This window comes from Topomyia yanbarensis, chromosome 2 (assembly GCF_030247195.1).
Source record: "Topomyia yanbarensis strain Yona2022 chromosome 2, ASM3024719v1, whole genome shotgun sequence".
Classification (NCBI taxonomy): domain Eukaryota; kingdom Metazoa; phylum Arthropoda; class Insecta; order Diptera; family Culicidae; genus Topomyia; species Topomyia yanbarensis.
Window position 1 is genome coordinate 393551175 of NC_080671.1, and position 15422 is coordinate 393566596.

Consider the following 15422-nt stretch of genomic DNA (forward strand, 5'->3'; position numbering starts at 1 on the left):
TGTTAACAATTGAAATACACGGAAACTATTTTTTTTTTTCATTTATTTTTCAGTATTATCTCAAACCGACCAAAAAAATAAGAATTAAATTGAACGTGATTCATAGTTATATTACAAAAAGAAATGAAAAGTATAATCTAATATGAGATTTTCAAATAATATTGATGAAAAATTTTCATTGACCGTCGGATTATTGATCAACAGTGTTCCGAAAAATCACAACACGAACCGGATAGCTCACTACGAAGCGTGCGTCACTTTTAAGTGAATGAGTCCTAGTAACAGCGTATATAATCTGCTTGCAGAACAGCTCTTCTTCGTTATAATTGCTATACAAGTGGCAATAAAGCTCGAAAGAATTACTTGAGAAAATCCGTACCATAATATAAACCATGCGTTAAACATTATTTATTCATAACACCACGCATTCCAATGTTCTTCCTCTTGCTACGCGATGAAACTACAAAAAGCATGCGTTTGCATCACACATACTCATATACACATAATTGCACTTTATCACACATACACAATACATTTTTAATGGAAAAAAATTGGACAAAAAGAAAGTTCAAAAGGGGGTCGCTCTTGCCCCTTTGGGGTGTCGGTCTTACCCGCAGTGTTTTTAAAATGTCATTTTTCTCCATTTTTTTGCAACCAATAATTTTTAATGAATTCAATTTTTTGAAACGCTGAAAAAATTATATTTTGTTAAGAACTACCTAAACAAGGATTATGCACAGAATATAAATTTTAGGAGCTTTGTGGAATTTTAGAAAAATTATTGCGCTTAAGGTGTCGGACTTGCCCCGCGGTCCCCTACGTAGTTTAAGAGGTTTAGCGTATATTGTTGGCATGCAGTGACGTAGCTTTTCCTCCCACCACCCCTTAGCAACCGTATAGTGGATGGTTTGGTTAATCACGCTCGGTTCTTGTCTCTGCATGCATTTAGATTGGCACAGAGTAATGCGATATTTAACAGTTATTATTCTCCTTCTGACAGGTTATATTAAATTAAATTTCATTGTATGAACAGCTGGGAACACCATTGTGTAGCGGTCCAGAATGCTGATTTAGTATTTTAATTTTATGCTAAAACTAACCGATTTATTATAACTTTTAGAGAGTTTTTGTAATTGAAGAGATTCTTTTTTTCACACACAACCAAATAGTTTATGAGTAGTTATGTACTGAGAAAAACCAGCCTGAAATATGGTTGGTTTCTGCTGGAATTCTGGCAACTTTCTACCGAAGGACAGGCTGAATCCAGCCGGAATTCCGCATTATTTGTCTGGGTAGCTAGGATTGTAAAATAAAAACCGTCTTAATCCACATGGCAGTGAGATGAGACATTTCTTACACATATCACTGTTGAATCATTCATTAGTCACATATTAGAGTGCACGAAATTATAAATTATAGAAAATTAAAAAAACGAAAGAAATTTCAAAAAAATAATGAAACGAAGAAAAGAAAAAAACAGTATCAAATTCATAAAGTTTGTAGAATGAATGATATAAATGAAATTTACGCAATAAATAAATCAAACTAGTTCAGCTCATTAAATGATAAATAAGAAAAATAAAAAAAGTTGCAAAATTAATAAAATAAATTAAATTGAATCAAAATCACAAACTGAGTTAATTGAATGGAAGAAATGACTAAACCAAACTAATAATATTAAAAACACAAATAAACTGAAATAATGTAGAAACCGGAAAAATGTGTATAAACATGAATTAAATTAATTGAATAAATTAGATTATTTAGATGAATCAAATGAATTGAACAAAGAAAATGGACTAAATGCGTAAAAATAAATGAATCAATGAAATGAATTTAATGAATTTAGTGAATTTAATGAATTTAATGAATTTAATGAATTTAATGAATTTAATGAATTTAATGAATTTAATGAATTTAATGAATTTAATGAATTTAATGAATTTAATGAATTTAATGAATTTAATGAATTTAATGAATTTAATGAATTTAATGAATTTAATGAATTTAATGAATTTAATGAATTTAATGAATTTAATGAATTTAATGAATTTTATGAATTTAATGAATTTTATTAATTTTATTAATTTTATTAATTTTATTAATTTTATGAATTTTATGAATTTTATGAATTTTATGAATTTTATGAATTTTATGAATTTAATGAATTTAATGAATTTAATGAATTTAATGAATTTAATGAATTTAATGAATTTAATGAATTTAATGAATTTAATGAATTTAATGAATTTAATGAATTTAATGAATTTAATGAATTTAATGAATTTAATGAATTTAATGAATTTAATGAATTTAATGAATTTAATGAATTTAATGAATTTAATGAATTTAATGAATTTAATGAATTTAATGAATTTAATTAATTTAATGAATTTAATGAATTTAATGAATTTAATGAATTTAATGAATTTAATGAATTTAATGAATTTAATGAATTTAATGAATTTAATGAATTTAATGAATTTAATGAATTTAATGAATTTAATGAATTTAATGAATTTAATGAATTTAATGAATTTAATGAATTTAATGAATTTAATGAATTTAATGAATTTAATGAATTTAATGAATTTAATGAATTTAATGAATTTAATGAATTTAATGAATTTAATGAATTTAATGAATTTAATGAATTTAATGAATTTAATGAATTTAATGAATTTAATGAATTTAATGAATTTAATGAATTTAATGAATTTAATGATTTTAATGAATTTAATGATTTTAATGAATTTAATGAATTTAATGAATTTAATGAATTTAATGAATTTAATGAATTTAATGAATTTAATGAATTTAATGAATTTAATGAATTTAATGAATTTAATGAATTTAATGAATTTAATGAATTTAATGAATTTAATGAATTTAATGAATTTAATGAATTTAATGAATTTAATGAATTTAATGAATGTAATGAAATTAAACATCTTTGAAATGAATGAAACGTCGAGATTTTATGTTACACTGAAATTTTTTTTTCATGAGAATAGACTTTTTGGGACTTTGCCGTGTTCATGATTGAGAAGGGCACAATTGCACCACTAGGTGGATTAAAACAGGTTTTATGTTTTGCGCTTCGGAGTTTGGAATTTCTTGACTTTTCCCTCTTTCACGTAGAGCTACAATGTGAAATGCTATTGCATCGCCGGAATCGGCATCGGAATCGTAACCCTGACTATCCGAGATTGCTCGTAACATGTACAAAATTGATATATACATTCTTATTTTTGTTTTGATTGTGTTTATTGGTAGTATTCTGTCAATAAATCTGTAGTTTATAATGCCGGTTCTGCATACAACTGTGTAGTCCAACATGAACCCAATCGGCACCGATACCGACTGGCCAACCTCGTCAAAATCGGTTATATTCACCATAAACTGAAAATTGAAATTCCAACAAACAATTTGGGTGCAAGTTCATATAAATTTGACTGAAAAATGTATTTTAAAACGGAGTTCGAAATCGGTGCAAAATGACCCGTAAACACCTTATTAGTTACATAAAAATAATATATAAGGAAAATTTATAATAAAGTTAATAAAATGAACAAAAAAATAACATGAATACAATAAATAAAATAAATCAAATAGATAAAATAAATAAAACAAATAAAACAAATGAAATAAATAAAATAAATAAAACACATAAAATAAATAAAATGAAGAAAATGAATAACATGAATAAAATAAATAAAATTATTAAAATTATTGAAACGATTAAAGTTATTAAAATAATTAAAATGATTAAAATGATTGAAATGATTAAAATGATTAAAATGATTAAAATGACTAAAATGATGACAATGATTAAAATGGATAAGATGAATAACGTGAATAAATTGATTAAAATGAGATAAATGAATTACAGAAAATTGAGTGAATTAAATGAATGAGGCAATGAAAATGTGCATTGACAGATATGATGTTAGATTAGTTCAATTCCATCATGTAACATGATGACGTTAAGATCAAGGTCCCCGTCTATATGGTCAATGCAGTCAATGTTAAACTATATGATTTGTCTCCTGGCACACCTGATAGTGCAATTCGCAGATTCATGTCGCAATATGACGAAGTGGTTTCCATTAAGACTGATGTTTGGACGAATTTCTTCCCCGGCATTCCGAACGGTGTTCGGGTGGTAAGAATGCGACTAAAACGCCCCATACCTTCCATTGTGACCCTAGAATATGAAAAACATCTATTTGTTCAAAACGCCATAATGACATATGATTACTATAGTTCTTCGAATGAGCTACATAAACTTATCATCATTGCAGCAGCGATCACAAGTAATTGACATATAGATATGTGTTTTTCTCTTCACTTGATAGCTAAGGGCGTATAGCAATGAGGTTCGATATTGTATTATGCAAGTATGGGGTTGGTTGAAGACTAACACACCATTTGAGATCTTTTCGTTCAAAATTTGAGAAAAGAAAAACAGATGTATTAACGCTCCGGTATCCGGTAGCAACAAACATCACCACCAAACAATATACAGACAACAAGGAGGAAAGCCTCACGACCGTAATCAGCAAAACCAAGAAATATAACAAAACTATCGACCGTAACCTTCATAACAACAGCAGCGATGATACTATGGACGAAAGCGACTATCAAGGAAGCAGATTGAATGACAGCGTTATCTGGTGACGCGGACAATGCTCCACCGCCTAGGAAAAGAATCTTCGCTCGCTAAGGTAAACTGCGTGCGAAAAAGCATATTGAAATATGATTTTAATATTTATTTTCCTGTAAATATTTAAAAGTCCCATGGTTCACGCAACGAGCCGTGTCAAATAAACGAATTAAAAAAATGAATTAAATGAATAAAAAGAATAAAAAAAATAAAATCAATGAGATGAATGAAATGGATGAAATGGGTGAAATGAATGAAATGAAAATATCGATTCGATCTGTACTGTAAAATAAGTGAAAAGTGCTATAGTGACGCCGTAAAAATCTAAAGAGAAAGTAAACAAAGAGGGCCACTCATTGTAGATATGTCGTATTGAATAAAAGCTCTATATTTGGCTGTTTATTATCTAATCGAAATGCCACGATTGAATTTTCGCCTGACATATTTTTTATTCGTAAAATAAAATTATTAATTATGATTCTCGACAAACTCAAACATGGCGAAAAACAGCTAGCATATTTTTTCATGTGTAGAATGCACTGAACCAAAAAAGCAAAGTGTGAAAAAAGCACACACACAACACAATCAACTCATTAACACTGCACATTACTATAAAATGAAGAGTTCATTAAACAGAGGTCCCTGAAAACGGGTTGGCGCTGAACAGCTTCTTGCCGTTCTCAAAAGGAAGGGTATGCAATCTTTATGGAAGTCAGCTTTTTTTTTACAGAGGACCCAGTTCTCATATACCATTCGACTCAGTTTTTATATCATCGTCCTAAGTTCGGAAAAGTTGGTCATGATTGTTATGCTTTTATTGTTCCAAATCAAGATTTTCGGAAATCATGCGGAAACCGCTTGAAAAATTACTAGTACTCAAACGGGCAAGCCTTAGCGTTTCTATTTTCATGATTTGTTTTTAAATTTCTAATTCAATTATATATTCCTCAAGCGGTGAGTCGCTTAGCACAAACCTGTAACCAATCGGCTTTATAGCTTATGCCACAATGTGCTGCGATATTCCACGTTGTCCCAAACTTTAACAAAACACGCAGTGTTATGATTAGTTGTGCACTTCGAAAAAGTGGAGTTGATAGCCGTATCATACTGTCAGTATGCCTCGCCTGGGGCAATGAAAATTGATTTTTCACTGCAGTGGTCGATTATATTCTTCGTGTTGTGCTGGACGCAGCGGAACGACCACCGCTAGTCAAAGAAAAAGTCAAGTCTACTCGACTATAAATTAAACATTATCTGGCAATACAGATGGATCTTTGTTAGCTGGGTCATTTCTCGGTTTGTTTTAATAAACAGCCAAAAAGAAAGAAAAAAAAAGAAGACGAAGAGACATATTGTGATTTCGTAGCTGAATATAATGTGTATGACACGTTGTTCCATTCATATTACCCCTTTAAATCCACAACTATTTCGATGACACGAACCCTCTGGATACTGCAATTTACTACCTCCGATTAGATCCGGTCGGTTTATTTCCAATTTACAATCGATTCCCGCTTATCCATCCCATCTGACCTACCTGGCCGAGCATAAATAGTTCTAATTTGGGTATGCCGCATCAGGTTACACAACTATTAGCAGCTTTCGCGCTAACCAATTACGAGCCTTTCGCGAGCCGGTTCATTTAACGATCAGATTACAATGATCCTGTCGACCACCAGTAGGTGGCTGCCATGCCCTGGGTGGTTTTTTGTCGGGGTTGGGAATTTAACACAACAATAAGCGCATGCTGGTTCAAATAGATAAGGTAGGTAACTATCAATTGCCTTTGTGATGATTAATTAGATACGATTTTGTTCCATGATTCATTGTATCCGATAAATGAATGGTTACTGTCAAAAAGATTATCAGGTGAGTAAACACCCAGGACTGCCGAAAGGGGACGCCTTGCCCACCCCATTGTCTCTCACTAGAGCGTGCGTGATAAAATTTTCACCAGGTTTTTGGTAGTCATGAAAAAATCTCTACCAGAATGTCTTTCGTGAGTATTCGATCACCGAGCAATTCTTCGGATTTACACAAACGTGGTTCTGATCGTCTACGAAAGAACGGCGAAGAGTCTACAGCACCAAATACACGATATTGAAGTAAAGCAGAGACAACGGTTTCAAGTAGCTTTTTTGGGTTATTCCCGACGTAGAATGTTGGTTCTTGGCAATCTTCAATGATAACCAATATCACTTCATCTGTAAGCTAGGATCGAAACAACTGCGAAAACTACCATTAATTCCAAATTTCTCAATTTTGACGATTGTCATCATGGTTCACTCTCTTAAAAGAGGCAGATAGGTCTGCGTAAATAATATCAGTTTAAGCACAACACTCCTATATACCCAGATGGTGCTAGTTACCGACGAGATGAATTCGAAACACAAAAAAAGCAAAACTTAATTTATATTAGGTCTCGTGTCCTTAACGCGCAAAACGGTTTAGTGCAATTTTATTGCATAATACCAAGCGTTTGGTTTCTTGAACCAAAAGACAAGAGTTCGTCTTCGCTTTCTCGTTAGCAAACCAGAGCTATATTTGCTTCCCGGGACATCACTCGGGACATGTGGCTTTAGGCGTTCGCAGGCGTCGTGTGAACTGTTTGGAATTTTTTGTGTCAACTAGTGCTAATTTGGGTACTAGTTTAGATACATCGTCTAACTAGACACCCAGATGGTGCTAGTTACTGACGAGATGAATTCGAAACGCAAAAAAAAGCAAAAACTTAATTGTTTCTCTCGTTAATCCGTTGACGAACCGGTGCCAATAATCGCGTTTTTCAGTTTGCATCGAGTTTTTTATTTGCGTTTCTAACGTCGCGTATATTCGGAAAAATTTGGGCGATCTGACGTTCAAAAAGTCCTCATAGGACCTTTTCGCGTACAATTCTGAGCACTCTCTGCCCACAACGGAGTGGGAAACCGTCCACGATTGTTCGCGCCAGGTATTCGTTTCGTCTGACCTTTAATCTCGGTGTAGAAAAACAAGCCATTCAAAACGTTGCACACTGCCACCGGAGGAATTTCTAATTTTGATTCGATTGTTTCGGATATAGTGGACACGTAGCTCTTTCAATCAATGGGGACACTAATGAGGTAGAGTACAACGATAAATCCAACGCACTTGGCCGCACTGGTTGGCATTCGTGTCATTTCCACTGTATTCAAGATGGTCATACTGAAATTGTCGCGACTATCATACAGTAAGATAGATCGGTTATCAGCATGAAGACAACCTCATTACACGCCGTGGGAGTTAAAATCTTCTCGAACCAGTTGAGGTGCGATGTATATTGAAACAATATCAATATATCTTTGCCGATGATTCGGATTTAACAAGCGACAACTTCAATACCTGGTACCGATCAAAGGCTAATCCGATTGAAATAATAGCACGTTTTGATCCCCAAAACGCTCCTCAATATTGTTTTCGGCCATGGCGAATAATGCTAAAATTGAGGAAGATCTACGTCGGAAGTAAACCTAGAAAAATAATATGACAGAAATATAGAGACACTTGATGTTTTGGATGTCCCATGTGGACTTTCCGAGACCAAGAGCCAATGTTTTGATCCTCTCCGCACTTTTCCACACCGCGCTTTATTTCTACAATATGTTCCTCAGTTCATGTCCCGGGTTACAAAAAGGCGAACAAGTAGACGAGCCCCGTTAAAAAGAACAAATTTTGGAAGAACAAATTCGGCGAAAGGCTCAAAATGAGGCTGATGGAAAAAAGGTACTCCTCGATTTTTACTGAACACAATTGCTTGCATACACTGACACTTTACACTGACAGAAGCACAGGGATCTGGAAGGAGCCACCCCCTATTTCTCAATCAAGGCCCTTCTCTCAGAGACTACACCAACAATCTCTACTTCCCGGGCGGGTACGCAGACAAAATACTTTTTCGTACACGGTCGAGTGTTGTTTAGTTAGATCACACGGTTTATCGATGACGTTAAATGGCTTGTCTTTGGTCCGGAAGAAGACCATCCGGGGGCCAGTTGTATTAGATATAATTTGTATCGAAAATGAGACTTATTGGTATTATTTTTGCCATCGGAGAAATATTCAAAACGACCTCCACTAAGCCTGAAAGGATGTCGGTCGCCGGAGATACCCGTCGGCTCACACTCAGATGGCTTCAAAGCACAGTCAGAAAAAAAAACCGACTCGGAATAGTGGTGAGGTATTTCGGTCGTAAATGAATTGATTTTTTTTCTATCACGAACGTCAATAGTCCTTCCCGTCATGTACGGAAAGCAAAACATATAGTTTGTCTGTATCTAAGCACCAAATCTAGGCCGGGTTCAAGTCCTGACCTGGTAAGGGGAAAAGTGGATGGGCTAGATCCAGGGACTGGTCCATTACCGGGTATTGGTCCAGATTCGGGAACTTGTCCGGATCCGGAAACTGGTCCGAATCGGGAACAAGTCCAGATCCGGCAACTGATCCAGATCCGGGAGGTCCAAATTTGGGAACTGGTCCAGATCGGGAGCTGTGTCGGATCGGGAAACTAGACCGGATCCGAAAACTGCCAAAAAAAATTCTTTCAATATCCAAGTTACCCTGTAAAAAATCCGTAATTCCGCCTATTTCGGCCAAAATTGGTGCAGATAGCGAATTTAGGTAGAAATCCGCCAGAGCTCCGGCTGGTTTGACTCGATACTAATACTATTATAGAAATCGACCGATTTATCCTACATCGTCATTCCACCGTTTACAACTTTTGCGGTAATATGAGTTTAATACAGCAATGCGCAATTGCTCTGTTACCAAAAAGGCAATAGAATCTTACCCAAAAGTAATAGAAACATGCCCGTTGGATTTTGGGTGTAGTATTCAGCAAACATATTTGCGCTGAGCCGTCGGATAAACAGCCCTGTTTATAGAGTGTGTTTCTAAATAGCCACCAGATATTATCAGGGAATTTTCATTTTCACTTACGCACGCCATATCTGAACTTTCGTCAGTACAAGGAGAAATTAAAGAGGTTCGGATGAGCCAGGAAGACAGAAAAACGTACAACGCGGGTTGAAAATAAACACGTGTATTCAGTTCTACGATATAAAAAAAGAAAAACAAAAAAACACTGTCAGGTGACAGTCACATCGCACAGTAGCGCAGTACAGAAAATGGGAACACAGAGTGCAGTGGTTGCCATCTTAACACCCCTGCTCAACCACAAGCAGTCTCCAAACCCAGTTTAAACCGCAGTTGCTTGAACACTCCAGCCGCTAGACCTTTGGTCATAATTTCAGCTTACTGTTTCGATGACCGCACGAACCTGATGTCGATAATCGCCTGCTGCACCCGATCCCGCAAGAAGTGGAATTTCGTGTCCACATGCTTCAGTCTTCTGTAGTCGCGTGCATCTTCGGCAATCCTAATTGTAGACTGATTGTCCTCGTAAACAGGTATCGCTTTATCCGTCGTCTGTCTCAAGCAGCCGTTTCATCCAAACAAAGTGGCACGCTGCCGTACACAGTGCTCCAAGCTCTGCTTCTGTCGATGACAGCGAAACTGTTTGCTGCTTTCTTGTCAGCCATCCAACGGTACAACCAAACAGCTTAAACACGCAACCAGTGACAGATTTACGGTCCAACACATCATTCGCCCAATCCGCATCTGTATAGATTTCAAGGATTGGCAAATCTTCCTCGGCTTTGTATACCAATCCTAGATCCAGCGTTCCTTTTACATATCTAAGCATCCGTTTTAAATAAACCCAATGTTGATCGTTCGGACATGCCTGGAACTGGCTGTAATAGTTCACCGCTGCCGAAAGATCCGATCTTGTCGTTAGAGATGCATACATTAGGCAACCGACTAATTCGCGATAGGGCATCGTTGTCCTCTTCTGCTCGTCCCCCTATTCAAGCCTCAACAGGGATTCTATCGGCGTCAAGACAGGTTTACACTTGCCATAACGAACGCTTCAGCAGTCCGTCAAAACAGTTTCGCTGACTCATCCTCATAACGCCTGCTTGCGTGTCTCGTTCTATTCGCATTCCAAGAAATTGCTTGACCTCACCATCGTCGGTCATTTCGAATTCCTCAGCCAATGTTTCACAATCTGCAACATCTTGAATGACGAAGCAGCCAACAGAACGTCGTCGACGTAGAGTACTAGGATGATCAGCTCTCTACCAACACCGCGCGTGTACAGACACTGATCACTTTCGCAACGAACAAATCCTAACTTTTCGACAAATCCGTGGAACCTCTCATTCCAAGTGCGCGACGCTTGCTTTAACCCGTAAATTGAACGATTCAGTCTGCAAACGATACCTTGCCCCTGCTGAGGCATGTAGATCAGCTCCTTCAGATCGCCATTCAAAAACGCGGTCTTCACGTCCATTTGGTGAACATGCATCCGCTCTCGGTTAGCCAACGCCAACACTGCCCGCAGTGTGTCCAGCTTCGCCACCGGAGAATACGTCTCATTATAATCAAAACCATGTTTTTGAGAAAAACCTCTCACAACCAGCCTTGCCTTATTCGCGTTCCCCGCTTCATCACGCTTCACCTTGAAAACCCATTTACAGGTGACAGCCGTGCGTCCTGGTGGCAGCTTCACCAATGTCCAGGTGTTGTTACGTTCAAGAGACTGTAGTTCTTCATCAATCGCTGACTTCCATTTTGGCCAGTCAACTCGCTGTTTTAAAGCAGCTATGGAGCTAGGGATATCTTCGATGTAGTCCACAGCACTAAGAGCAAAACTCGCATATTCCATATCAAAATCTTGGTGCCATGCAGGGGCAGACCTATCTCGCTGTGGCCTACCGCTAGTAGCATCACCTTGACATTCTCCAGGTGCAGGTTCATCGTTCTCATCGAAGCTGTCGAATTCATCATTTGATTCCTCTTCCGCTACATCACTAACATCGACCTCCGACTTCTGTTCATCAGCGATTACTGCCAGGTAGTGCTTAGAACCGGCCTCGGAATTTTCCGAAGTCGACACTTTCGTTTCGATGAAGCCAACATCACGAGAGGCAACAATCTTTTTCTTCACATGATCCCAAACGCGATACCCGTTGTGACAATATCCGATGAAAATGCCCTTCCAGGATTTGGCATCCAACTTCTTCCTGAGTTCGTTCGGCACGTGAACAAAAACACTGCATCCGAAGATTCGCAGGTTCGACACATTCGGCTTCCGAGATTCCCAAAGCTCAAACGGAGTCAATTTCTCGTCAAGCGCAGCAGACGGGCTCCTATTTGTCAGGTAGGCAGCAGTCTGAACAGCTTGTCCCCAAAGCATTTTATCCACGCAAGAATCCTCTAGCATCGACCTAGCCTTCTCGACAAGCGTCCTGTTTATTCTCTCGCTGACGCCGGAGTGTACGGTATAGTCCACTCAACCTGTATTCCTTTGCGCTTACAGAACTTGGCAAAATTTCTACTTCGGTACTCGCCACCGTTGTCGCACCTTAAACGGGAAATCTTCGTACCAAATTTAGCCGTAACAAACGATTCGTAATCAGCAAAATGCTGCATCACTTCATTTTTCGATTTCATAAGATATACCATCGTAAAATGGCTCCAATCGTCAGTGACGAAATACTTCGCATCATCCAGCCCTACAGGCGTTACCGGCCCACACACATTGGTATGAATTAGTCCGAGCACTCGCGACGATCGTTTTCCCCGTCGCAACAGAAACGGTTTTCTGGTTTGCTTACCGACGAGACACGATTCGCACACAACCGTACCAGTGTCCTCGCTTTTGGCATTAACCGACAAACCCGATACCGTATTCTTCCGTACCAAACACTTCAAACTCTTATCGCTCAGATGGCCATACCGCCGATGCCATAGTTCATAGCTTTTCTGTATTCGACCACACGTCAACATCGAGGCATCGCCTGCACCGTGCCTTCGCGAATAAAATTCAAGCTCATACAGTTTATTCCGAAACGAAGCACACGCGACGAGATTAGAGTTTCGATAAATCTTCGCTTTCCCGGATTCGAAAATCAACCGCATACCGGCTTGTTCAACTTCAGTACCGAAAACAAATTGCAGCGAAGTTTGGGTACATATAAGGCATTTAAAATGGTACAATTGATCGACTTACCATTTACAGCGGATACCACCTCTACCGTGCCAGACAATTTAGCAATAATCGATTCGCCGTCTTTTGCCACCGCGATCTCGATGGGTTTCTTTAAACGACGAAGCTCACTGAACAGGTTCTTATCGTGTACAAGATGATCCGTTGCACCTGAATCTACGAACCACCGGGTGCGGTGCGAATCTTGTAGATTTTCCTCGTTGCTTACACCAACGAAACACATATTTTTGCCCTCGCCACCATCCGCAACATTTGCCTTCGAACTATGTTGTCCCTTACCTCCGAACTGCTTCTTTTTCTTCTCCAGACAGTCCGTCAACTTTTGACCTTCTTTCTTGCATCTAAAACATTTAAATTTCTTTTTCGTTTTCGAACGAGAAAACGCTACATCATTACTCGTTCCGGATGACAACTCAATACCTTTCTTTTTCGTCTCCTCATCCAAGAGTCTACATTTGACGAATTCGATGGATAAGTTTTCCTCTGGCATGGTTTCCAGCGCAGTGACAACACCTTCATACGATGATCCAAGGGTCAATAGGAGATGACACACTACATCCAGATCGTCTAGCACAGCACCAGTCGCTCGATATAACCGGACCAGTTTGTCGAACTGCAAGAAATGTTGCTGCAAAGTCCCATTTTCCAAACGCAATGACAACATTTGTCTTTTTAGGTGGATCCTGTTCGCAATACTGTTATGCTCAAAGACACGGTGTAAAGCGTCCCAGATCTCCTTTGGGCTGTTTTTATCTTGTATGTACTCGAGCTGCGAGTCGTGGATACGCGATACCAAGAGAGATTTACACTTTCTGTCCTTTTTTACACGCTTCTCCAAAGCCTTGGCTTTCCGGTCTTTTCCGCCACACTATCACCCGCCTTCTTCTGAAGCTCCTCATTATCCGCAACATCAATCCGCACACACTCTCCGAGCTCGTGTTCCTCGAAAAGTATCAGCATGCGGAACTTCCATGCTGAGAAATAAGAGCCATCGAAAAGTGGCAACAACACGCGATCCGACCGGTCTTCCTGCATTTTTAAAAGCACTCCCGATCACTACTTCCATAAACCGTAACTGGGCCCATATCCTAAAGAGGTTCGGATGAGCCAGGAAGACAGAAAAATGTACACCGATATAAAAAAAGATATAAAAATCCTACAAATCCTAAAAAAGAAAAACAAAAAAACACTGTCAGGTGACAGTTCACATCGCACAGTAGCGCAGTACAGAAAGTGGGGGCACAGAGTGCAGTTGTTGCCATCTTAACAGAAATCACTTCAAATCTTACTACTTTTTCGGGAAAAAGGTGTTCCGCCGGCCCTGTCTAAGAACGCAATGGAGCAAAAAAGTTCAAGGAAAGAAAAGGTGCAAGAGTACAATCCCTCCCGAATCTATTTTGAAGATTTTTTCTTAATAATAAAGAAACACACGCCTAGACATTTTCCAACCTCGACGAACTGAGTCGAATGGTATATGACACACGGCTTTCCATAACCAAATATATTCAAAAATTGTAAAAATTATCAGAACCACGGTCGTTGCCCGAAACTTCATAACCAACTCGCCGGTCGATCAACTTTTTTACACGAGTTATTTCTTACTACCATAGCTAGCTCGTGAACGAAGAATTTTGCAAACGATAATATTCGGTTCCGAGCTATTCCCAACAAACATTTCGTGGTTTTATAACCGTTTTAACAGTTGCTTTATTCAGCTCTAGCTGAACATTGGAGGTATACTTGTGATCATATATCGATTATTCCACCCTTAAGCATCCGGGATTTGGAGAATTTATTCAGCTTGTCTGATTAAGACACATTAAAGAACAATTCTTCAGCATGTATACAGCTTGAAGGAAACCATAGTTCAGCTTTATCAATAAACCTTTTCGTTACCGCTATTCAGCTGAGAAAATTATCATAGAAAAATTATTAAAAAAGACATTTATTTCAAGTTACACACGCTATCAATTCTCTTTGGAAGCCATATACTTTTATTAGTATTACGTTACAATTCAAAATGTATTACCTTGTTGGATATCATATCACGTATCTGGATCTGAACCAGCAACCTGTTGAATACTAAGCACTTACCTTACTGTCTGCACCAATCTTGCATACATCGAATGCTTAAAATTTCACCGATTTACCGAAAAGCCTAGACTGCTGAATAGAGTCTGTACAAAGACTACACTAGCCTTTTATAGATTTGAGTGATTCTAGTTGGCTTGGGTTCGAATCCCAACCTACGATAATTTTTTTATGCAATAATTTTTTAACACTCGGAAATTTCAAATTAGACAATTTACTAATTTCAAAAACCAATGATTGTAGACGTTTTTTTTATCCAAGATGACTTACAACAAAAATTTTCTCTTTGTGTTCAATAAGTAAACAGACCATTTTGAATTAAAAGGTAAGTTTACATAAACAAGGGCGCATATGATTTGGCAAGCTTTTACATTGAAAAACTGTAATTCGTAGGTTTCACATGCTGAAAACTCAGTAGATATAAAACAATAAAATAAATTTGCTATTGTTATTGCTTCTAAACCGCAATATATGAAAACATCTCAATTGGAATATACCGAAACACTTAGAAAATATACTGTTTTCTCGCTTGAAAGATTTCCAAGTACAGTTGTCGCCAATGTAATAATTATATGTTAT